At 47.2% G+C, this 25,815-nt stretch overlaps 2 long non-coding RNA genes across 7 annotated transcripts in view; one reads left to right on the top strand and one right to left on the bottom strand.

Moving 5' to 3' along the window:
* The window catches only part of LOC102557835 (uncharacterized), a 159,692-nt gene that overhangs the window by 69,187 nt on the left and 64,690 nt on the right, over nt 1-25,815 (bottom strand). The window lies entirely within an intron of this gene.
* LOC109284150 (uncharacterized) lies at nt 18,440-21,195 on the top strand. The gene is made up of 3 exons (XR_002091493.2): nt 18,440-18,626; nt 18,738-18,896; nt 21,041-21,195. It is a non-coding gene; the product is annotated as an uncharacterized LOC109284150 (long non-coding RNA).

Raw genomic sequence — 25,815 nt, 5'->3', positions numbered from 1 at the left:
AGACGATTTTACAGTCCATTCGCCTTCCCTTCCCTTCAGTGCTTCACACAATTTACTCCCTCCTTCCCCCTTTGCACAATCTGAAAAGCTCTCTGCTGTCGCGGCCTGCCCTGTCTTTCACACTGCCGAGTTTGATTTTTATGTCAGCGTTGTCATAAGTCATATCCTCCCCTCTCAGGCTTTCTCAGTGGTAATTCTTGCATTCCCAATTAGGGAAAGGGCTTTTCAAACCAGCTATCCCTTGGTGGGCAATATGGTGTAGGCAACGGGGGCTGGTTTTTTTACAGCCATGAGGAGGCCCCTTAAATATTTCTGCCTGCAGTGCAAACTTGTTGGCAATTTTAGGTGGCAGAGCTGTGAGTGAATGGGAGCGGGGGACCTGCAGCATTTGTCTTCCACTTCCTGCAAGGTGCACTGTGAGTTACTAATCTTAGGCACAAAAAGGAGACAAACTGCTGGGAAACAGCTAGAGCTCTAGCAAAGCAGAGCTGCTGAGAAGATCCTGACAAGGCATCTCTGCATTGCACCCTTTATTTTTAACTCTCTTTTCTTGTTTCCTGGAGTCTGAAGGTCAGACCTCTCTTTCTTCCCCCCCTCCAGTTCTCTCACCTCCTCCCTCCTCCTCAGCTTGCCTACTGAACCAAAGCCGCATTGCCCCAGAATATAGCTACGACTGAGTTCTCCAAACACAATCAGCTCTCCCGAGAGTACAGTCGCTAAACCATATGCTCAGCTGGAGTAAATGGGTTGACCTCCACCCCTGCACCGCTTCATGCTAGCTACAGATCTGGCCCGCTGAGGCCAGTGGAGCTAACGCCAGCCTGCTCGAACCAGGGAGCTGCCTTATGATCTCCAGTGCAGGCACTGAAAGTTTCGCCACCGTTTATAAGATCTCACACAGTTGTCTGGCTGTCACACATAGAAAAAGCAGTTATATCCACAGGTGTCTCAGCCCACTCCTTTCCTGAACCAGACTCTGATGGCAGGGCTTTGCATTAGCTTCCAAACGGACTTAACGCAGGTTTTCCCCAGGCGGAGTGACTACGGTACTGTCAGCTCCAGCCTTACTGAAAAGCATTTGACCCTGACTGTAGGCTCTGGCACCACATGGAGAACAAAGTGCATTTAATAACCATGAAACACCACTGGAGTGGAAAAAAAAAAGATATTACCAAGTGGTTCCTTTAAATTCTCTGTCAAAGCAATGGCTTGCAAAAGCTGCACTCGAGCGAGCCAGGTGGCATGGAGAGAGTGGTCTAATGCAGGGATGATCAGGAGCCAGGATGAGCTGCTGGGAGAGGTATGGTATGTCAGCTCGCTGTGCATCTTCTAGAGCAGGGGTGCCTACCACAAGACACCTCTGGGAGCTATGCAGGAGAAATTATGTACTGGCAGATTTAATTTTCATTATAATAATAAGCATTTAAAAGGGTAAAACAAAACATATCGTAGCGGGGTACATGGGCAGCTGGTAAATCTGGAAGGGGGTGCGCATAAGAAAGAAATTGGGAACCTCTGCTCTAGAGCAATGGCCCACCAGTGTCTACCAGTAAAAGAAGCCACTTCCCACCCCCAGCTGCAAGCAGCAGTCTGGCTGAACACATCTGGGCACTCAGTAAAGAAGTTTATTCATATTATCCAATGCACTGCACTGTCTGTTGTCCTCTGCCTTGTGCAATGAGAGTGCAAACAGGAAGTAAAAGGCAAATGGCTCAAACCTAGTTTTTCTACATTTAAAAACCAGCACCCAGCAGTGGATATTCAGGGCAAGACTGGATGAAGACTGCTTATCAAGGAAATGAGGGTGTGCTGGAAACACAGCAGAGGGCTTCTCCTGAAGGCTTACATTCACTCCGGAGCTGAATTCGAAAGCTGCTCTCACACAGACACGATCTGAAGGACCCCCGAGACCCAGAGGGGCAAGCCCACTGTTGTAGATGAAACCAGAATAAGAAGCATTTCATTGCAAATAAGCATTTCCTTTCTGTCATTCTCCCTGGTTTCTGGATGAAGCTCACAGAAAGAGGCTGACAGAGCAGTTGGCATTTTTTCCAGCAGCAAAAGATTGGTTTAGTCAGGGTTTTTTTCTTGCTTTCTTTTCAGTTTTGGGGAGAGGTGACCTGACCCACATAAAGCTGTGAATGCCGCTGCCTCACTTGCTGCTTATGGGAACAGGTCCCACTGGGATCCCACGAAACAGAACCAGGTCAGCTTGCTACTTGCTCACTTCCTAGCTTGCTTCTGATGTTCCCGATCCTCTGAGCTGCACGTGGTGGTTTTACCTTGCAAAAATGGGTCGTGTGCACCACACACACACATGCATGCACGCACACACACACACTCATTAATATTCCTCATCTGTCTAGGGAGCTTACAAGAATTGCATCCCGCTCCATGTCCCCAGCACACTTGGAGGCACTTATCCCTACAATGGCCCTACACGGGCCCACCAGTGACTTGACCCCAGGTTTCCAAACTCTTAGACTAGCATTGCATACTCTGGAACAGCCTTTCTTGAGCTGTTTTTGCCCTGGGCTTCCCACAACACAGCTGCCAATGCATCTCAGTCCTAAACCACACTCCCTTCCCCTCTCTGCTCCTCCAGCCTTCAGTCTCCCCTGTCTAAACACTGTCAATCATGCTCCATAGGTTCATCTAGACTAGGAAGGGAGGCTGTGAGGTTGTACTAGCAACCTTGACCGAATGCCATCTAAGAGCAGGCGAAAAGCCTTGAAGTTGAGGCATTCAACCTGGCATGCAAGGCACTGAGGTTCAGTCCCTGATATGAATCATGCAAAGAAAGGACCTGAACCTGGCCTCTACGTCCTTGGCAACTATTAGCTAGGCTGCACTGGGGGTCTCATCCTGGTTATTCGCCAAAAGAGAGAAAACCCACACCTCCATGAGATTGTTCTTCATTCTCTCTGGCCTCACTCAAGTCTTGGTGACTTTGCAGACTGATGACATAGCTGCCAAGTGTTGAGGAAGCAAAGTGATGTAGACACCTGCTCTCAGCATACTGAACAGAGATCCACTAGCCATCTGGGGCAATGACAGACCATCTGGAGGGAACTGGGGCTGGACTCGATCTTCTGAGGTCCCTTCCAGCCCTCATGTCTATGGAATGATTTCTGGACGCTATTCTGTAACTTCAGCTGAATTTGCACCTAGATACCTACAGGCAGCAGAGCCCCTAGGTACCCAGCACCCAAGCTCCCGCTTTCTCTGCCTCACGCACAAGTATTAAATTCCATTTCCTAAAGCCTGCCGGAAGTAGCGAGAGTAAATCCAAGATCCATGCATCCCCACTGGGTTTTCCTATTGTCTTAAAATATTAATTGAGTTCATTAAATATGGAGGTACACACTTCCTCCCTAAGCTGCTTTTTTATCTCGGTCTTCTTTTTTAAACCACTTCCCTCCGATCCTTCTCCTTTCTTTCTTTCTTTTTTTTTTCAATTCTTTCTTTCCCTGCTGTCTCCCAAGCACGTATTGCCAAAGCGTCGGGCAAGAAGAAGGAGGGAAGTGGGAGATAACGTGGAATTGGTATGCGTTGCAGAGCCTTTGGGACACCAGGGATTTATTTTAATCCAGTCCATTAATCAATTTCTCTGTTGAAATTGAATTAACTGTCTTTCATCAGCATCACATCCTGGGACTTGAAAACAGTAACTGCCACACAGGAATGCAAATGCGGTGGGAGCGCCGCGCGCTCTCTTTGTATCCCAGGCAAAGAGCAGGGACATCTTTAATGCAAGAATAATGGGCTCTGCCCATTTTCTAAGAGTGTTGGGTCCTTTCCATTCCTCTCTTTAACACTGGGTGCTCTAGTTACAAGGAGTCCCTAATTGGAAAATGAAAGGGACAATGGCCTATCTTTTAACCTAAGCAGAGGTTTTTCCCTCCCTGAACTAAACAAATGTGGAATCAAATCTCACTCTCTTTATCCCCCTTTTTTTTTTGTATTTCAAATAACATGAAAAAAGAAAAATCAGACCTACTTCCTCAATTCAAAGGCACACCGCCTTGTGCCTTCCTTTCATTTGCTACTGGGGTTTTAAATGCTATATAAATTTGATGGTGCCAAAAAGAAAGAACTCCTCATTACTGCCTTGAAAACCCATCACTATGCCTCCTCTCAGCCTCTCCTCCCACTATTTATAAAAGCCTGGAGTATCGAACAGGAGACAGTGTCCAAGACTGTGGGACAAACTCTGTCAGGACCACTATGGATCTCAACATCATCCTCCCCACTTTCAAGGCTCACTTCTTGGATCTGGACTTCTTTAGCATAGACCCAGATCAACATGGACAACGAAAACTAAACGCCAGCTAAAAAACCCACAAAGCCCGAACCATATCTGAATAACATCCTCCAGTCCACATGTAATTCTCCCCAGGGAGAGACCAAATCACTCCTGACAGATGCCAGTCATGTTGCTTAAGTACTACTGCAAGGTGCTCAGATTTATGACGATGAGGGCAGGGTAAGAGTCAAACCAGAAGAGAACAGAATAATGTCACTGGAGCTTTTAGAAAGAGAAGCAGCTGCAGCCTCAGCTGCAATGATTCAGGCCCCAGTTCCCTCGACAGAGCTAAAAAAATAACAAGTGAGATTTTCCAAGCAGTCTTAAGAGAGTTAGGCGCTCAGGCACAGATTTTAAAACCTCTCAATTGATTTAAAATCTAACTCTCCTAATGGTTGTTCAGGTGCTTCTGAAGATCACACTCGCACATCCCTTTGATGTTCAGTGCCCGACTCCCCTGGGCACCTCTGGCAATTCCAGCTGGTATTAAGCAAAGGTATTATCCAGGGTTATGAGACCACTGCACTGTTTTTAGCTTCCTCCTTCTTGCATATTCTCATATAGACTCTGAGCTCTCCCAAAGGTCAGCGGTGTTAGGGCTTCGTGCCTCCCCCAAGCCAGGCAAAAGACTCTTAGCCCAGACTTCCCTGCTGCTTTAGGAGCAACTCTGCCGAATTCGCATGAGTTATTCTTGGATAGGGTCTGATCCAACATCCACCCCAATGAATGGGAGTCATTCCACTAGCTTAAAATGAGCATTAGCTGAAACCCTAAAACAGGGGTCTGTGAAAACTGCCCTCTGGCAATCAGTCTCGAGCCCTACCGCCACTACTTCAGAAGCAGTCAAGACAGGAGAAAGATCCCGATCAGGGCCGGATTAACGCATAGGCAAACTAGGCACATGCCAAGGGCCCTAAGTGAAGAAGAGGCCCAGTTGTGCTTATTGTACATATTATAATTATTGAGTGAAGAGAAGTAATATAAAAGTTTCATCTTCAGCTGGGCACCCATGAATTTATTTGCCTAGGGCTCACCAAAGAGTTAATCCAGCCCTGATCCCACTGGTGCGCATTATTTTCCAGCCCCTGCCTGAGAAGCGAGAAAGGAAAGTTGAATTTCCAAAAAAGAACACTGTTGCATTATTTAAAAAATTGATGATGAATAATTTAGTCAAACAAGCCTGTGAATGTTAGACAATATTCCATTACAAAATAAATCAATTACAATATACAAAAAAAGAATACCTTGCCTCATTGAAAAACATTGCAAAGAAGAGTGATATTCCTTTTATTTAAAAAAGGAGGAGAGATTTAAATAAGAACCTATTACAATAAGCAAGACACCTTCGCTAGCATTGCCTTAATAGAACCACAAAAGGGAAAAAAAATGCATCCTCTCTCTTTTGCCAGGAGCTGTATTATCTTTTCTTGATTAAAATTCTTCCCCTGTTTTTGCAAGGTTAACTTTGAACCCACAAGGTATCTTGGGTTATAGGAACTGTGGAGTTAGTTGTCTATAAATATACATAAATTAGCATCTACTCAGTCCACAGCAGCCTTCCACAAAGGGCCTTATTCAAAAAACTTTCGAAAGAGCGTTCTGCTTAGCGATGGGTGCCCTAAACTCTCAGAGAAAGCATGGTCTTTTAGTAAAGTCTCTTGTTTAGTATGACCAGTGACCTTGGCTCAAGCACTGACTCAGCAACCAACTTGCTGGGTCATTGTAGCCATGCCCTGCCAACCTCTGCCCCACACCAATGGCTCAGTTATCCATAAGACACTGAAATGCTTGCTTCCTCTGCCTGGCTCATTAAATTGTGAGCTTCTCCAGGACTGTCTCTTATTATGTGTTTGTACACGGTCTAGTCCCCTGGGACCATGCTCCTAATGGGGGCACTCTAGTGGCGACCAGCATGCTAATGCTAACGACTGCATTGCCCGTCTCTACCAGCAGCTGCAAGGATATGCTCTGCACTTTTACAAAAATAAAGCGACAAAACGCTTAAGAAAGGAGACATCACCTCCCATCTTTTTCTTTCATCACCTTCCTTGTAGTACCCAAGCAGCTACCAGCTTCAGAAAGCCTCATAACACTACTGGCATTGAAGGCAAGGCCATGTTTCTCATTTCTGAGGCCCAGAGGACACGTCCACATGCAAACTTGCCTTGCCCAGCTGCCGAACTTTCAGACATGCCCTGCTGCTCCATGTGTGCCAGCTCCACCTCTACATAGTACACAGCCACATCTATCAGCGTTGTGAACTGATCTGTCTGCATCGCTATTCCACTTCTGCTGCAGGAGGCAGCCTGGCATAGCAAGCCTGCAGTGTAGACAGAGCTAGAAAGACTAAGCGATTTGCCCCAAGACGTGCAGATTGTGTGAGATACAGTGAGGAATCAAACCCAACCCAAGTTCAAGGCTAGCACTTAGCCACTGCAGCGTCAGAAAAAGCAGGCACATAAGACAGCTGGGGCGAGATTCACAACCAGAATGCAGGTAGCCGGTTTCCCAGCACTGCGAGTTGACCCACAGCTGCCCTTCTTAAGTAGGCAGGCTGAAGCAGGGAGCTGGTAAGATCAGATCAATCACTAATAATTTAAAAATCCCTTGAAGCTAACCACCACAAGGAAACTATATATGTGCCATAAATACAGGGAGCGGCAGGCAGCGAGGCTGCTCTTAGGTACAAATGGAATTTCAATTTCTTCGTGCTTGCACAGAAGTTAGTTACTGCTTTATTTTGGACTTGAAGGGTTTAGGGAGATAGAGAATTAAGGCTACACTGAAGTGAGTTCCAGGCCCAGGTACCTGTGTACTTAATTGAATCCTGAAAATGAGTTAAAATGTTAAGCCTATTCCTGTCTGCGATAATTGGTTGTCGGCCCGGCAGAGCAGACCTCTGCGCACGGTTATTGCATGCATTAACTCAGAGACCAATCGGAGAGAACTGAAGAGCCAACGGAGGCGAGGATGAGAGCCAATGGTCCTGACGCCAGGCAAACCAGAGGTCTGGCAACACACGAGGGGTTTGGGCTCTTCAGGAGCTGGGTCCGCATAATTCACATGCAAAACAAGTTGGACATTTTCTGACCAAGACTCTGAGATAATGCCATTGAGTTGACCCCGCAATCTTGACTCTGAGATGCTTGGACTCAATGAACTTCCATCAAACCCCAGGCAGGGTTTCCTCAAAAGCTGGTCTTCAATCTTATCTTCCAGCCTCTGAACTTAGCCCACATTTGGAAAAGGACCTGGACAACTATCTGCCCTCCAAGAGTTAATGCTGATGCCACATTCAGGTGGGGTTTGAACCATGAGGGCTTGTATGCTTTGAAACCACAGCCCCAGAGGGCCCTTGGCAGAGCTCCAGAGCTGGGTAGTTGTTTTCTGTTTACTGAAAAAAAAAGGGCTAATTCTATCTTGTGGAGGAGCTTTGTTATGAATCTCTGTATTAAAAGATAAAGGAACAGGAAAAAAGCTTTATTTCCAGCCCTTTGCTTCTTCCGATCTAGTCTGCAAAGGATCCCCCCCACACCCTGTTTCTTCTCTTTACTGCAGGATTATAAACAAACTCTTTCTGTTGAGTTTTCCCTTTGGTTGAGCCTCCCTTTTTTGCTCTTTTCTTTCAAGACCACTTCATTGCCCCAGGCTCCTTCACTGAACTATTTATTCTTGAACATAGCCATCTCTGAAGGGTTCGTGGTCGGCCCAAAAGCAGGGTATTTGTAGCTGCGGCAGCTCAAAGCCTGTTTCTTGTGCAGCTCGGGAACAGGAAGGAGGAGAAAGGCTTTTGGCTGAGGGGGATTGCTACACTCGCCCCCGATGTAATGGCACTGAAGCCAATGAAATTAGGCAAGGATAAATTTGGCCTCAAACGAACGTGCTGTGCAGGCTGGGACGTCTCACACTGAGCTCACAGTCGTTCATCAAAAGTTTTTACAAGTAACGAGATGTGTTTGAAGCTCTTCTTTAATTTATCTTCTGGCTTTTGAACCTGTATGTCCACATTTTCATGCCCTAACAGAAGACCTAGAGTCCAGGGGCGGGCAATTATTTCGGGTGGAGGGCCGCATACTGAGTTTTGGCAAGCCATCAAGTGCTGCATGACAGGCCGCCAGGGGCAGATAAATATTAATTTTCTAAACTTTTTAGGGGCCGGATAGAATGGCCTGCCAGGCTGCATCTGGCCCGCGAGCTGCATTTTGCCCACCCCTGAGCTAAACCCGCACTTTCATTTTAAACGGCGAAACTTGAGATGTTCCCCATATTTGCCTAAGTCCAGAAGCTAGGACTTTTATGAACACCACCAAATAGCTCAAGAGCTGACAACACCAAGTTTCTGGAAATCTCCCCTCCGGCTTCCCCATTAACATTGCTTGAGCTATTTATTTTGAATGAGAGGGGAGGCCATTCACTCTAGCTCACACAGATGTCTGATAGACACACTGGCTTTAGACCAGGCTAATGCAGACACTGCAAGGACCTTGACGATTTAAACCTTAAATGATGAAGGCTCCTGGAGAAGCAAGTCCTTTGCTAGAGGATGCTGAGCATGTTTCCCAGTGGGAAACGAAAGCCAAAGAGATCCCTCAGCGCAAAGATGTGTTGTAGGAGAGATGGCAGCATCAACATAGGGGAAATGCCTAATGCAAGAGGATGCAACTGCAGTGTCTGTGAGAATCTGATAAAGCTTTGAGAGACAGCAATGAAATAAGGACAGTACCAAGCGACACACTGGGTTGCAGCCAAGATCTCGTCACAAGCAAACAACGGAGCAGCGAGTACAAGCGAGGAAATCTAGAAAGATGAGCATGCGAACTTCAAGCTGGCCCGTTTCCTACTTTGCATCCGTGCAGCACCCTGCTCACCCCTGCCAGAACACAACCTCCTCGAACAAGAGGAAAGCTCCCCTGATCGGGTTCATTTCTGAAAGCTCTTCCCTCCTGCGCTATTCAGCTGGTAAGTTGGGGCATGGAAAGAGTAGAGAGTAAAAGCCTGGAACCATTTATTTCAGAAGAGTAAAAGGAGATGGGACAGAATGGGATGCAATAATGCAGTGAAGCCCAATTGATTGCTGCTCTTTCCCATTTCCTCCAACAGAAAAGCAAGAGGGCATGAAGGGCAACTGGAAGGCAGAGCACTTCAAATGCTTTTTTTCAATGCAATACATTATTAACTCGGGGAACTCGCTGACGCAGGACATTATGGAGGGCGAGTGGCTTAGCCAGTTCCAGACAACTCTGATCTGAGGCAGCAGCAGCTTGAGAGAAAGCCAACTCAGTGCAAGTGCTGGGGCACGGGCAGGGGAGGACGTGGTGAGGTACAGGGAATAAGTTTCACCATGGGATAACCCAAGGCCAGTCCTATTGCTAAGCATTAGCACCAACAGCAGTGAGTGTTGCATCCCCCTCACTGCAAGCCTGAATTTGGCACTATGGGAAGGCTACATCTCCCTTTGCTGTAGCCTGCGTTGTAGGCGCTTGTACACGTTGCGTATCGGTTACGTGCATGTTACAGAACAGCACGAAAAATCGACATTTCGCTAGTTTAGTGGTGTGAGCAAATACATGCTGGCCTTTGTTTTAACACGGTAGGTCCCGATTTCTCGTGACAAGTTAGACCACCTCCGACATGTTTGAGTTGTACCGTGGCCAATTGTTCCAGCAGGTTTAATTGTATCGTGATACTTCCATTACATGTACTTTCGCACTACCACAGGAGTGCCTAGAAGCCCAACCAAGATGAAGGCCCCAGTGTGCTGGCTGCTGTACAAATGCATGGTGCAAGGCAGCCCCAGGTCCTAAAAAGCATACAATCTAAATAAATCAGGCAGGCAGAGGGTGGGAGAAAGGAAGAAGTGAGCATCCCCATCTTAGAGGGGAAAACTGAAGATGATTTATCCCAGCAGGCCATGGAAGAGCTGGCAAATGAGCCAGATCTGAAGCAGCTCTGCCTGCATGGCTCTTGTCTGATCTGGAATCACACCATTTTCCTCACACACCCAGCTCACCTGCCTGTGCTCCTGCGACTAAGGAGGAATGGGCATCTTTCTAAAGACTGCAGATGTATGGCAGGCCGCACAATGCGCCCAACTCCCCTTCTGAAACCTCAGTGGAGCCTGAACTTCACCTGGCCTCTAGGATTTGGGTGCTAAGCCTTACTGATGGTACACTGTATACCAGAAGCATCCTGGATGATTGCCTGTCCTGAAGCCAACTGCAAGGGGAAGGAAAGGATCCGTAAGTGATCCATAAGGGCGTGAAGGAAGCCAGAGCTCTCACCCCCAGAGATGTGGCAGCCGCTGAATGCAATGGGGCTATTTATGCAGCTGTTTTACTTTGTTTTGTCTAGTGCAACTGGCCATGTAATTAATTTTTATCTATGGAGCTCCTGAGACTCCTTTGGTCCTTTTATAATTAGGTCTCTCAGTTTCAAGGACATCCAAGCCACGCACCAGAACTGAGCAGGCTGCTTATCTATCTCCCAACATCCTCCTCTGCCTCGCACAGAGTCCCGGCTGAAGGAGGACAGTCGGGTACCACAATCATGGCCTTCGTCATCAAAATTGCCATGAAAAACATCATGGCTTTGCTGGATGGACCTCAGTCTTGACAAAACACTTCCCAGCCACTTCTAATATCAATCCTGACTCCAACCCTTCTTGCCGTTCCTATCTTGGGCTCACTCATATGCCTAGCAAGTCCGGAGGTCTGGCACCCCATAGCTATTCCAGCCTTTTTCCAACTCAAAACTCCTGACCCACAGCCCTCCCCTCTTTTTTCATAGAAAAATAGTACTGGAAGATCTCTCATGAGGCTATCTTGTGCACTCCCACTTGTTCAAAGCGGGATCGTCCCTGTCTAAACCGTGATGTCCGTTTGTCTAATCTGCTCCTCAAACTTCCCACAGCTTCTCTAGGTAATCTGTTCCCGTGCTTGACCACCTACGTGGTGAGAAAATTCTTCCCAATATCCAATATAATGCAAGACCATTATTTCCTGCCCTATTCCCTGAGGCCAACGAGAATAATCGTCTACCACCAGCCTCTTTAGACCCATCCTTCATGTATATGAAGACAGTTATCATATCCCCCCCGTAGTCTTCTCTTCTGCAAACTAAATAAGCCCAGTTCTTTCAACTTTTCTTGTAAATCATTTCCCCCAGATCTCTAATTGTTTTTGCTGTTTTCTTTCCAATTTCTGGAATATTGACTAGTGTTATGGGCTGAGTTCAACCTCAGTGAAATGAATAGGGTATAACCACCTCTCTTCTCACACAGTTGTAAGAAATGCATACGCTCCCATATGAAACAGAGAACTGAAACAATAGCGCCGTTCTCCCAGAACACAAGCTTAAGTCCCCATTCCCAGGGGCTTCCGTTACTTATTGTTTTAAGGCTTGTGTGTCCATTAGAGAGAGGCAGAAAGCTCCAAGACCTAGAAAAAAAACACTGCAACATCCAGGATACAGCCAGTGTAATCAATGGACCTTGGGAAATCCATGACAGCAAGTGTGTGCATGCACTTTTTTGTTGGGAGCTGTCAGGAAAAGAGAGTTGGAACGGTGAAGAAAGCTAGTTTCTAGCTGTTTTATTTCTGCAGTTTTCAGGGAAACAGGACTTGGTATTTTGTTTGCAAGCAAATGGGACTACCTAAGAGAGACGCTTGACGCGATCACCAGGAACAACCTGCAAGACCTCAATCTTTTGGTTAAGTGCCGGGCTCAAATAGAAGAACAGGGTCTAGGACAAGGGCCTATGCACTGATTTCCTGAAGATGATGAACAGCCTCCTCAATTGCAAAACCACAGCCCACCCCCAGCTTCCAACTTCCTACCAGCTCCCGGGGAGGAGGACGCAGCTCTCGCTCTGCCTGGCACCCTGCCTGAAGGCTGTGATGTGGAGTGGAAGATTTCCTGGCGAGAGTCAGCACTTTCTCAGCCTACACTTGTTGGAAAGTTTAGCATTGCAAAACCTTCTCCCTGCATCCCCCTCTTCTCCTCCCCCTTCCCATAGCCCTGTTCACTAGTGACAGTCTATTCAGCTGAAATTTAATTAAAAGCATCTTCTCACAGGGGCTGCAGCCATCCAGAACCCAACCCACATGCTGATGCGTGTGCTCCTGCCCTGCGGAAGTCAGCGATCAATTATCGAGAGCCTCCTTCTGACCATTGCAAAAAACAAACTGAACTCAGGGCAAGTAAGTGGGTGGGAGCTGCGCGCACGAATAGAGCCCAGGTTTGCAACACTTCAGGAAGTCCCACTAGCTTTTCACAGAGCAACACAGGTCATTTCCCTTTATACTCCTCATTTGTAAGGAATTTTAATGGCCTGGAGAAGAGTTCTGTAAAGAGGGCAAGAGAGAAACACTGACATCACCGTGCTCACAGCAAAACCCAGGTGGGAGGGCATAAGGGGGTCTCTACAGAGTGTTTTGTTGGCAAAAAAAAAAATCCCATTGCTGTTAGCCTAGTTTCACCCCATCGGTAGTAGCAGCGTGGGCAGCATCATGCAGACAGGGCTCTAGCATCCACCAACATTGCAGACACAGGGTTGCAAGAAGGCCTCTACAACATGCAGCTTGAATGCCAAGGGATGCTGGCATTTTATCTGCCCTGGCCAGACGCTGGGGGAGCTGTAGCTGCGGTGGCCATACTAGGACACACATAGAGGCTCAAAAAGTTCCTTCCAGTATCAGCTGCTATTCAGTGCATGCTCTCTTCCTCTTGTCTGTGGCTACGACATGCCTGCTATTGCTCTCACCCAATGGCTTTAGGGTTCAGCTCAAGGGTTGGAGGCCTGCGTTAGGTTCAAACCCAGTTGCTGGCTTCTGAGGCTCTTTCCTATGTCGACATGACACTGAGTAACCTCTGTACCCTTCAAACAGGTCCTCTCCACCTTGCCTTGAAGTATGAAGAGGTCCCCAATCTCAGCAAGGAAAGGGCAGATGGAGGAAGTTCAACCCAGCTCACAGACTGGGCACACATGTCTCACGCTGGGTATGCACACCCAAATGTTCTGCTTTCCCACACTGCTGCCATCCCCTGGCAGGGAAGCTTTGCCAGCTGCAGAAACAGCAGCCCTTCCTCCCGAGAACTTGTGTATGCAAAAGCAAGCCCACTGTGGCTTGCAGGAGAGGGGAGCAGGGGAGCCTGTCTGCAGTGCCAAGCAAGCTCCCACTTTGTCTCCATCCTTTAAACTCTTTTGACAAGTTAAAGGTTGCCAGTGCTTTCCTGTAACCAACTGGGAGGAGCTGTGGGCTTGTAGCTACACTGCACCACCACTTAATGCACAAGCTTCACATGCTGTCACTTCATAACAGCGGCAAATATATAGGAGAGGCCCCGCTTGGCCTGGCAGGGTGGGATAAATCTGCTATTTCTCCAATCTAGCACTGTTAGAGCATCATTTGTCAGGCTGTCATCTCCGACCTGTTGGCCAAAACGGCTAGAAGTAAATCCACAAGGTGCAGAGTTTTGTGAGGGTAGCCAGAGTGAGGATGGGGAAAGCAGAGGGACAGAGAGAAATGGGAAGGAAGGTTTGCTTCCTTCTCCATTACAGATAGCATCCTATGGACACAGTCTAACTATCCACCTGCGCGCACTAATGCAGGAAAATAGATGAACCCCTCTCACTACATGCATATGCCTACAAGCACCCCTAGATATGCTCACACACGCGCCTGCAGAAAGGCACACCCAGAAGCATGCGCTTTCCTTTGCTTCTTGGTGTTAGGCAGCATTGCTGTGAGCTATAGTAGTTGCCATGCTCCACCCTGGAGCCAGAGGGAGTGATGAAAGTCCTGCACAGCGAGCATACAGTTCTGGCTGAAATGAGAGATCTGCTTACATGGAAAGGATTGCTACAGTTTGTGCCCAGAACATGCAGGGTGCATGCAATGGCAGGGCAAGCTACTCCTCCATGGCCCTGCTCAGCCTTCAGGCTACCTCTAGAAAGAAAGTATACTGTGTTTTGGCCTATCCAAACCTTCATCCCCAAGGAGGTCATTTAGAGGAGTCCAGCGAGGACATTGGGTTCTCCGAAAAGTGGAATCAGAACCTGCAAAATCATTTCACTCAGGGTTTCAACGGATGTGAGACGAGTGAGATGCGAGCTAGCGCCTACAGAAAATAATATTTAATGCCAGGCACCCCGCAAAACTACTTCATCAAATGAGAAACACTCATTTCTCAGACACCCTGAGGTGACAGATCTGATTTGTTCAGCATGCTAAGAGTTAAAACTGGTTTGATTCATGCATTAAGGGGCTGAACTCAAAAGGGAGGCTTATCACTTGAGCTGGGCAGAGCTTTTTGATGAAAAGCCCTTTTCACTTGTTGGAAACAATTTTGTTCATGATAAAACTGTATTTTAGTTTTAAAAGCTGGGGGGGGGGGTGTTCATCAACTATGCAAACAGCAAGGGGAAAAGGACTTTGTATAAGGAAGGAGGCAGGATAGAAATGCACCATATATTCTAACTAAATCAGAGGTGCTTAAGTTCAAGCTCACTTCACAGGAAACCTAGTTTGGGGCAGCTTTTTCTTCCTGGAGAATTTGACCAAAATGGAGAAACAATTTGTGCTCTGTAGGGGAAGGAATCCTTTCTGGACCAACTCGCACGTGTGAGTCTGGGTGAACTATTGTGTTTATCCCCCTCTGCAGAACATTTGGAAAGATATAAAGGACCTCAATGCAACAAACCAACGAGATGAGTGTGATCTGAGCTGCTCCCCATCATGACATCTCACAAACACTCCTTCTGCAATGAGCTAAGCACAAGGTGAAAGCACTCGGCTTCCCATTTTAACCTCTGATTAATGGGCCCACACACCCAGCACCCCTTCATCAGGAGACAAAGTGCCGAGGGCTGGCAAAGGGGGTGGCTTGGAGGAAGCAGAGCTGTAAATCTCAAAGATCATATTAGGTTTTAAAGTCGCCTTCTGCTGGCTGGACGCATCTCAATAAAGCTTGGAGATGTACTGCCGGTTGCCAATGTGTATACAGCGGCAGTAGGCGCACGCCACTGCCAAGCTTTAAAAGACCCCAGTTTCCTTGATCAAATGGACTTCCTTGGCTATACGTTCTAGGGAACGAGAAACATCAATGGGCCAGACTGACACCGACCTAAATCAAGAGAAACTTGACTGCAAGCAGCAAAACTGCCCTATGCTAAGAAGAAAATCAAGACCAGCGAGCTAGAGCTGCAACCTAGGGAGGAGAGTGTAAATCTGATCTAACTCATTGGTATCGCTCCAAATCTACACTAGTGTCAGTGAGAACAGGATTTAGCTTGGCAACTTCTAATTGTTCCCCCCCCCCAGCTTGGTTTCTCCAACACAGAGTCATGGGTTATGGCACTAGGAGACTGTATGCATGCATCAATACGGGCCAGAGCTTGAAGATAAAATCAAGGCTAGACGTGCCAGGAATCAAGTGCCAAACCAGAAGCCAGCTGGTCCAATGTGTTTCATGCCAGCAGTTCCCCTTGCAACACCCATGGCTGGATTTTCCATGAAGAGCTGCACCCAGAAAGCCAAATCTATCCCCACAGCTTGCAAAACCCTCTCCTGACTCCCATGGGGTGGTGCCAGTACGTTATACCCCTGAATGTGACTGTTAGGTTGAAACAATTGAGGACTGATTGCAGTGGAGCAATAGGGGACAAAAAGTGAGGGTCCAGCCCATAGCATGCCGTGGGAAGGGATCTCCGTTCAGACAGACCAGACTCAAGGATAAAGAGCACAGCACGGGTGGGCATGGTTCATCAGATCCTTGCATAATAATGGCCGTTAAGCATCAAGTAGTACAATTGGGGCAGACTCTCTGCTTAGATAAAGGGAGAAGAGGCTCCTGCTCAATTGCCAGGGATTAATACCAGGGAGCTCTATCACCAGAGGGACAAGTGGAAAGGCAGGGAGGATTGTTTGGAGGAGCAGGGAAGGAAAAGAGAATTGCAAGAGCGAGGAGGAAGTGGTGTGGAAATGGGCCTGTATGTAGTTCAGGGAGAAGGGCGCATACCAGCTCTTGAGCCTTGGGTTCCCACTTCTCCATGAGCCGAGTCAAAGTAGCTTCTCCCTTCTCTATTTTTGGCATGTTATGCCCTGGACCCCCTACATATTTGTCTGTTCTCTATCTGTGGTGTGAACCCCAAGGACTGTCTCTTCTCTACATACAGCATCCAACACAATGGGACTCCAACCCTAACTGGGGACTTTGGGTGCTGCTAGAATAATCCAGATATTCACTCTGCACTAGGTGCTGCTAGAATAATCCAGATGTTCACTACTACACCCAGGCAGTGAGATTGTTGGAGGGGGTAAAGCGCTGACTACAGATCTCACTGCAGCCAGCAACAACCGGCAGTATTAAGGAGCTACTTGGCATGAGTCAACCACTTAATAAAAGATCCCAGCCAAACGGACCTGTTAAGTTATAACCCTGGGGCTTAAAGAGCCAGAAACTGATGCCGAGTGTTGAGATACGTAGACAGCTTCTTAATCCTCAATTCTGCACTGGAAAGGATGGTGCCCCCGAGATGAAAGGGGCAAGAGATTTAGGGCTCTGTGAAAAATCCAAGTCTTGCATAGAAGAGAAGGGATGAATAATTTAAGGGCAGGTCCAGCTCTGGGAATTCAGCAGGTGTTTTGGCTGAACTTGTTAGCCTTCCTGGGGATGAGCAGAGGGGATCTGGTTGCCCTGCTTTAATTAAATCATAAGAGAAAATGATGGAGTAGATAAAAGAGAAAGCGCAGAGTGGCCGAGAGCCGCTAAGAGTCCGTGCTAATGACGGCTGATTCCACGTTAGCATGACTGCTTTTGGTGAGCAGACAAAATGTGCTGAAGCACAGGCTTTTGTCAAGCGGGACCCAAGCACAGCTGTGAATAATTGAACAATATTCATGTCAGAAGAGTCAGCAATTTATCGTTGGCTTCCTCCGCACTCCCTGAAGAAGGCGAATAGTTTTCAGAGAGCAAGAAGAGGAAATGAGAGAGAACTAGCTCTGGTGCTTCAGGGCACATCAGGCGGAGGAGACAGCAAAGGAAGAGGCTGTGGCCTTTATACACCTGGAGGGGGATGTGTACAGTGCAAATGGTCTCACACACACAGAGGCTGTGCTTACCTACACTGTTTCACAGCTTCCCACCCACAACTGTCCACAAACACATGAATCAGAAGTGATCTCATACCTACATGCAAACACAAGCTCACCTGCATGTGCAAGCACATCAACTGGCATATGTTTTCACATCCACACACACGCATGTACACAGAAGACAGTCATCCATGAACGCAAAATAATCATGCATGATCTCACATACACCAGGCAGACATGCATGTACACAACATGATTTTGCATCTGTATACAGGCAGACATGCATGTACACATGATTTTGCATCTCCGCACCCAGCAACACACACAGTTACACACACACACACACACACACACACACAGAATGACACAAATAGCTGCATGCAGGGGTATCAGCATTCACATGTGTACACACGCAAATCCTCCACGGTCTCACATCCTCACACAGAGCCATACCCTGAAAGATGCATTCACGCAAACAGTGGCACATGGCCTCACACCCACACAAATCCTAGAGCTTACACACAGTCTCCTTCGCACTCCCTTCCCATATACACACACTTGCACACCATGCACACAGCTCCTATATGGTGATTCAAGAACTGCCCACCTACCCTGTAGCTTGTCTACCCTGTACTGCAGTATGCAAGTGTAAGGAGCTGGACCGGCTGGGAGAGAAAGGCAGATGAGAAGGCAGTGGGGAGAGGCGTTTGTTGTGATAGCAGCTTTTAAAGCCCTGTCATTTTTTCTTCCCCTTGTAAGGTCAGAGACAACTGACCCTATTAACACCAACCTTTGGTGGAGAAAATTGCCTTGCAAGAAGGTGATTCTCAGGAGTGACACTGTATTGATTGCATCGACTGTCCCACGGCTGTCATTTAGGGGCTGTCAGCTAGCCAGCTCCTAGGGCTTTATCCTATGTCATAGAAAATGTGCCTCCCAGGCTTGACCTATTGGGCAGGCAAGCACAAGTCTATTACTTAACAGATCTCATCGTGATAGCGACTGCAACACCCTGCAGTTAATGAACAGCAGCTGTGCAGCAAGCTTGAAGGAGAGAGGGTGACCCAGTGGAGGAAAGGACAGAAGCCAGATGGAACCAAGCTTTAATTTGATGGGATAAAAATAGATCCGCTTGTGTTTTTCTTTCACAATGAATTTCGCGTGTGCAAAAGGTGCCCAGACTGACAGCTCGGGAGAGCGGAGACCTCTGCACATCCACTAACCAGGTGCGGTGGTAGGAGGTGCTTTCTCCTTGCTGTTCTACCTGAAATGACCCTAGCTTTGGGGCTGAGAGAGAGAATCTGGCTCTAATCCCTAATCCGTCCTTGCCCTTTCAGCTGAGGCTACCAGCAAGAAGAGCCATGCAGACAGAAGTAGAGACAGACACCCCAACCCCAGTCTCAAACATCCCTGCACGTGGAAGATATTTGGATATAGCTGCTGGGCTTCTGGGCTTCAAAAGAGCTCAACTACAACCTCATATCCAGGCTGCTCAGGTTATCAAACCTAGTTCATAATGCTGCCACATTGGCTATAAACAAGTTTTTGGTTTGTCTGGGTTTGTTTGGGGGGGGGGGGGGGGTGTTTTTTGTTTTTACAGGGAATTTGTAAAAATAAATTGTAAAAACACTTCCCATCCCCCCAACTAAAATTCTTTGCAATTTCTTTTAAAGGGGAAAAAAAAAAAAGCCTAAAATGTTGGAGTTTTGGGGGGGGGGGTTTTCAAAGACTGGTTTTGTTTCTGACAACCTGTGTTTGGGGGGGGAGGGGGTGCCAAACAATTTTTACACTAAATGTTGATACTTTGTTTTGTTTTTAAACAGCAAGCTTAAAAAAAATTAAAACTGTTGGGGGGTTTTAGTACCCCAAGCCTGCAGCTGGGAAGAGGAGGAAGAGAAAAAACGACCCACATGGTAGATGTTACGCATGTTACTTAACGTACAACTGGAAGGCATTAAGATACCCCCAAGGATGTGAGCAATTTAAGAACCTGTAGAGATCAGAGCAGGAAAGAGAACAGTAATAACGCCCAATACCTACATGCCAATCATCAGACCAGAAGTAGATTTTCAGAAGAGCTCAGCTCCCTATCAGGACCCCAAGCAAGTGCACCATGGCGGGTGCGTGCTGGGGCGCTGGGCTCTTCTGAAAGTCCACCCAACTTGCCACGACGCCAGTTGCCGGAGGAGGTACGCTTTGAATACTGGGTTCCAAAAATGGGTGCTGCCTTCTTTTGCAAACCTAGCCTCCTAAAGTGGTGTTTTCAGTCCAATCCCTCCCCTCCTGAGCCAGTCACTCCTGCAGCTACTGTCTGCAATGCGATGGAGCATGCATCTCACCAGAGCATTGTCTGCCAAACACATTTGTAAATCTGCAGTAATAATAGTCAGAACAATAGTAAATCTTGCCTGAATGTTCTGGGCTGACACTTCTCCTGCATACCTGAATTTGTTTTTCCCTGAACATTACAGTTTTTAAGTAATATCTTTCCCCCGCCCGCTCATTCTTTGTACTTGATGCTGTGACAGCTGAAAACAGCAGAGAGAAACAAAGAGCAGTTCAGCAAAAGGCTGGGGTGTGCAGAGTTAAAGCATGCAGGAGAGGTCCCCATGAGGAGCCATCACCCAGCTAACCTATCCTCTGAGCAGATGTCCAGGATGATGCTTCACATTACTGCAACAAGGGCAGACTTTCACCAGCACCTGCAAGCAGCTGCTGAGAGTCCAGCTGCCTGGGGTCTTTCTTTCCTCCTGTCCTGGGGAGCTGACATGGGGAACATTTTCTCATTGGAAAGCCAGGACCCAGCGCAGCCAATTCAGCTTGCTGGTGCCATAAGTCAAATTTTCAATGCAGAACTAATTAATTAAGTCATTAAAAAATAAATGTGCAATTTTTCCTTCCTCATTTTCAAGGAGGCTAAGGGTTGGGGTTGCTAATCGACTGTTGCTTTCCTAGGTCTCCAATACTGCGCTGCTCTGAAATGTGTCATTTTATTTATCAGTGGTTCTCAACTAGTATTTCATTACAGAACCCAGTGCTCAATTTCCCCTTTATCCAGGGACAGGGCAGCGCTACCAACTGAGGAATAAAACAGAAGAGTATAGAAGCGCTAAGCAGACACACAGAGAAGGTTAGAAGAATTGGGTTTATTTAGTCTAGAGAACAGAAGACTAATGGGGGATTTCATAACCTTCTTCAAGTATGAAAAGGATTATTATAAAGATGATGTAGATCAATTATTCTTCCCGCCCAAGGGGACCAGCCAAGAGGTAAAGGACATAAATTGCAAGAAGGAAAACCAAGTTAGATATTTAGAAGAATTTTAAAAACATGAGCGTGGTTGAGCACTGGAACAGATTAGAAGTATTGCACTCAGGCATTTGTCTGGGGGCCTTAGACAGGGACAATCCTGCCTTGAAGACAGAGTTGACCTCCATGACATCTCAAGGTCCTTTCTAGCCTTACTTGTCTAGGATTCTTTAATAGGTAGATGTGGAATTATCTATTCCCCAGGTGGGTCCCTGTGCTGGTCTCTAATTGCTAGAGATTTGCTAAAGCCCTCAAACGCAACGTTTAATATCCTTTTGCAATATTTTTTTGCTGTCGTTATTCATGACAACTCTGGATTTTTTGATTGCAGAAATATCCAATCCCATGTTGAATCTTGTTAAGCTCTTGGCCTCAACGACCTCCCATGGCAATGAGTTCCATGATTTAATAATGACTATTTAAAGTTAGGCTGGCAGCAAAGCAATATGTGTGGAACAGATCTTCTGATGGGAATTGGAAGCAAACAATGGCAGTCGAAGGCCCGAGTTGGAGCCAATTGCTCCCAAGGCATCAGGCCCTTGGCGCGAATCTCCAGCTGTGTAACTGATTCTCTGCAGCTTTTGGCTTAAATCACTTTCTTGGTGTTTTCCTGCCTCCAAAACAGAAACAACAGACCTTCTCTGACTTTCCTGGGTGCTTTGGGACCCTCGTATTTAAATGTCCTCATCTTTGGCTAAAGACTCCCGCAGCATCTGGTGCAGAGGGTCAGCCCTATGGCTGGGATTAGAGATCCTTGGTCACTGCCAGAACGTGATGCACTGCACGGTGGAAGAGACTCAAGAAGACTGGATTTCATGACTTCCCATCACAAGTGGGGACCAGTGCAGATGGATCAACCCTACCTTTGCTAATGGCACCTCCCGATGGCTCTGTCCAAGTTTGAGAAATGCAAAGAAAAAGATGGTGATATTGGGTGCAAGACCTTTGGGGGGTTGCACCCAAGGGTTTGTTGCCATAGGTCTTGACTTAAAGTTCACAGGGTACTTGAGTAGCAGACTCTCATGGCCAGGAATGATGGCATCTTTTCCCTCCTGAGTGACCACCTCTCGAGTTCAAGGCTGCCCGTCACCCCAGCCGCTGCTGTCCTAACACCGCTGCCTGCCTTAATCACGAGCACAACTTTTAAATAAACTCCTCTCTTGAAATGTTTTCCCTGCTTCAATCAACGTGCGCATTAAAAATAAACCCTAGCTCTCTCTCTTTACATGCGCCCAACCACTTAGCGGAGAGTGTTTGTGGTTTTCCATTTCCTGGCATGATTTAGGGGGGATAATCACAGAGCCTGGGGAAATAATAAAGCCAGAGTCTTGATTTAGGATCAAAGAGAAAGGCCAGCCGTGTACTCACACCGGCCCGCTGCAAGCAAAGCCACGCAAGGTGGAGCAGCCCTCCAGCAACTGGGAGAGGGCTCTCAGCTCTCACACTGATAACACAATCCCTAGAAAAGGCTGTTTCAATCACAGACTGCAGCAAATCAAACTAACAATCACCACTTGGCTGTTTCTATTGATTGTGTCAACAGGAAAACAGTGTCTGCAGAGCAGGCAAGGCCAGCGAGGCCTGGGCAGAGCCGGGCACGTTCGAGCGTTAGCTGGAAAAGTTACAGAACCGGGCAGGGGAAGAGACCGAGCTCCAAGAAAGTGTCAAGCCTCCAACTCAAAGCAGGTTTTCCTGAGCTGTCTGCAAAGCCTGGCACAGGACAGTGCAACGATTATGTGCTCAGTTGCCACAATAGCTGGATCTGGGAGAATTGTAGGTTAGGGCAAAGGGATTTGAGGAGAGGCCATGACAGGTGCAGTTCAGGGCAGGAGATGGGTACAGTAGGAAAGCACAGGACTCAAAGACCTGAGGGTGCTACTCATCGGGGGCGAGCTACTGCTGCAAAGCAGCCGGGGATATTTTCTTATCGCTCAATGCAATGCCGGGATACATCAGAAGTCACCTGTCCTTCACTTTCGTAACTGCCTACAAACTAATCCCAGGATTAGTTTGTGATTACAAAGTGCTTTGAAGATGAAAAGCACAGGAGAAATGATAATTATGCAGTAAACAAGAATGAAAAAAAAACAACAACAACAGTCGCTAAGAAGTATTCGGGAATGACAGAGCCAGAATTTCAATGGAAAACTCCCCCACTGGAGCCGGGCAAACTCATTAACAGGAACTCCGTTACAGCTGAGGTTCAACCAGAGTGCACCATGCCATGTCCTTTCAACTCTGGCCCAAAGGCTGCTTTCTGCTTGGCTGCTACAGCCGCAAACCCAGCCACTGCTCCCACGTTCCCCCCCGCAGCTGTATCAGAGGACCCCGACCTGCTTCACGTTCCTCCTTGCTTTTCCAGACCTGGACACCTGAGCCCATAACTCTGCCAGTGTCCCTCAGGCCTGATCGATCACATCTTTTGCTATTCTGACTGCCCAGAGCACCATAGTGGGAGCCAGTCCATCCTTGCAGAATTCAACGGATGCAAATGAAGGCAGGCTGTGGCCCTGGGTGCATGTGAAACCCCTGGTCTATTAAGGTTTTTCGATTCCAGGTGACAAGCTGCTCGGGACAAGGACACTCTAGTTTCTTCTGTGTTTGTACAGCCCCTAGCACAATGAGGTCTGATCAATGAATGGGGCTCCTACTACTACTACAGCAGCAGCAACAACCATAATGATGATAATTACAATAGCAATAATGAAATACCACCACCAACAGCACCTGCTGCCATGCTAGCCGAATGCCTCTGTAAAGCAAGAATGAAGGAAAATGGAACTGAGGTCCTGAGGGTTTAGCATTGCTTCCTGCAGCACCATCTATCCAGTGAATAAAAACTGTAGCTCTGCACAATCAATAAACTGTTAAAAAGCAGGGGGAAAAAAAATCTTGAAATTAAGTTTATGGGACAAGGTCTGGAAATATGCAGTTGGGAAGTGAACTGTGGAGCCTGCAGGAAATACTATTAACATGACTCTGGTGTTCCCGGGGAGATTAATATTAATGGCAATATTAATGCCAACAAACATCAGCCTCAATATTTTGAGACATCTTATAAATGGCCTTAATAGGTGATGACAGGCAGGCGATTTCTGTACAGAATACAATTGTTTCTACTTAACGTGATAGATAAGGAGAGAAGGCGAACCATTTTGGAGATCATAGCTCTCCTGTCTCTGCCTCTCACCATTTTTCTAAACCATCTTCTATTTGTAAAGCTCCCTCCACCCAGCTGTTCCCAACCACTGCCCAGAGGTGTTAAGAGGCCTACAAGACATTATCTAGACAGGCCATAGCTTTGCCAACCACAGACATTCAAAAATCATGAGTCGGGTCCCCAAAAGTCACAAGATGCCTTTAATAATTGTCCTGAAAGTGGGGGGAAAAAAATTCACAACTGGAGAGACTTTTTAAACTTTTTCCTTTGGCTTTTTGGTAAATTCAGGTCTCATCTTCAAACTTTTTATGAAACGATCAGGGCTAGAAGCTTACTTTAAAAACAGGAGAGTGCAGTCTCATGAAAACAGACAACTCAAAGCCCTGGGACTGAGAGATGTGCAATAAAAACATGAAAGTTGGCAAGACTGAAGTCGTAAAACAGCTCAGACTTAATTTGCAGGATGGCGTGTATTTAGTGAGAGTTGTTTGGACACTAATGCGTTTGTAATTTTTCCTGTAAGGCTCTTTAACATTAAAGGGGAGAATACAGAGTATAAGGAAGAAGATATCCCTTTAAATAATTTGTGACTCAAATAGTGGTGCTTGCTGTGTTCTAAATTTTGCTAATAGGATTGAGAGGTGGCATGCTTGGCTATATTCAATAAAAGTGATCATTTGGATAAGGTTTTTTTCCCCATGTGGTGTCTTCACGTTATTTGTATTGTGTAAAAAGCAAAGGGTATGAAAGAGAAAGAGCCAGGACTGGAATTCAGAGCTCACCTGGAGCAGGTCCCAGATGCTGTCTACCTGGGAGAAGGATCTGTTTTATCCCTCACCAGAAGAGATATACTCTGAACTCAACACAGGGCCAGCATCCCCAGGACTCCCCTCTCTCTCTCTGTTCCTCCACAAGGCAAGTGGCCAGCTTGCTCTTCGTGATGTCACGTCAAGTGATGAGATGCAGGAGGGAACATGTACAAAACCATGTCTGCTCTCATGAACGTTTCCATATGGAAAGCAAAGAAAGCTTTAGGGATCTCCAAGGGCCTGTGGGTTTTATTTGCCCGAAGGAGCTTGCGTGACTGATCAAGCCTCCTTTGCTGCTTTGCCTTGGCTTATTCTGCTGCTGAAACTGCCTTCATGCCCAAGGCCTGTCCCCTCTGACTGCTGTTAGCTGCAGCACCGTGCCCCCTTTACAGATTTGCTGAGGCTCTGTGCTATGCTATCTCCCCAGCTGGGTTTACTGGCTGTTTAACAGAGTCCGTTTCAAAACGGCAACATTCAGGTCAAACATCTTCCAGTGACTGCCTTGTGAAGCAGTGCCCCGTAGGGACCCTGCAGCTATGTCAGAGCGGTTCTCCAAGATTTCCCAGGGACTAGAAATGCCATATAAAGCCTTGGGTGGAATAATCCCTGGTTATTCTTTGAGGGATTCAGAGGCATCACTTTTCCGCTAGGCTCGTGTTTCACCATTGCTCTTCCACCCGCAGTGTTATAAGTGTGCTGCCCGTACCGCCGGTGCAAACAGAGAAGGCGCCAGGCCGTGCATGCAGCCTCTTTCCTAGGCACTTTAGCATTGCTGATGGCTCCTTCAGTTGTCCTCCTTACAGCAGAACCCTAGCAAGGAGTGGGCTGCTACAGAGGCTGCCACCTCTTTGTAAGAAGAGTTCTCCTAGCACCATAGAAAGGATCTGGGCAAATACATTTGCTACCCCCAGCATCCCTCTCTGCCACAAGGAGGAGGAAACTCAAACCCCAGCACTGAGGCTTGGCTGGGAGCTGCCACGTGGATCACTTTTCTCCTGGAGCCTGCTGTATAATAGATGAGCAAAGTGAGTCATCTTCACTCGGGCCCAGTGGCAATGCCTGCCACACCCCTTCCCCACCCCCCCAGCCTCATTTCCCTTTGACCCATCCTGCTTTTTCAGCATATTTATGGGCATA

This window comes from Alligator mississippiensis, chromosome 7, assembly GCF_030867095.1.
Source record: "Alligator mississippiensis isolate rAllMis1 chromosome 7, rAllMis1, whole genome shotgun sequence".
In the NCBI taxonomy this organism is placed as follows: domain Eukaryota; kingdom Metazoa; phylum Chordata; order Crocodylia; family Alligatoridae; genus Alligator; species Alligator mississippiensis.
This window is presented reverse-complemented; position numbering and strand designations above follow the sequence as displayed.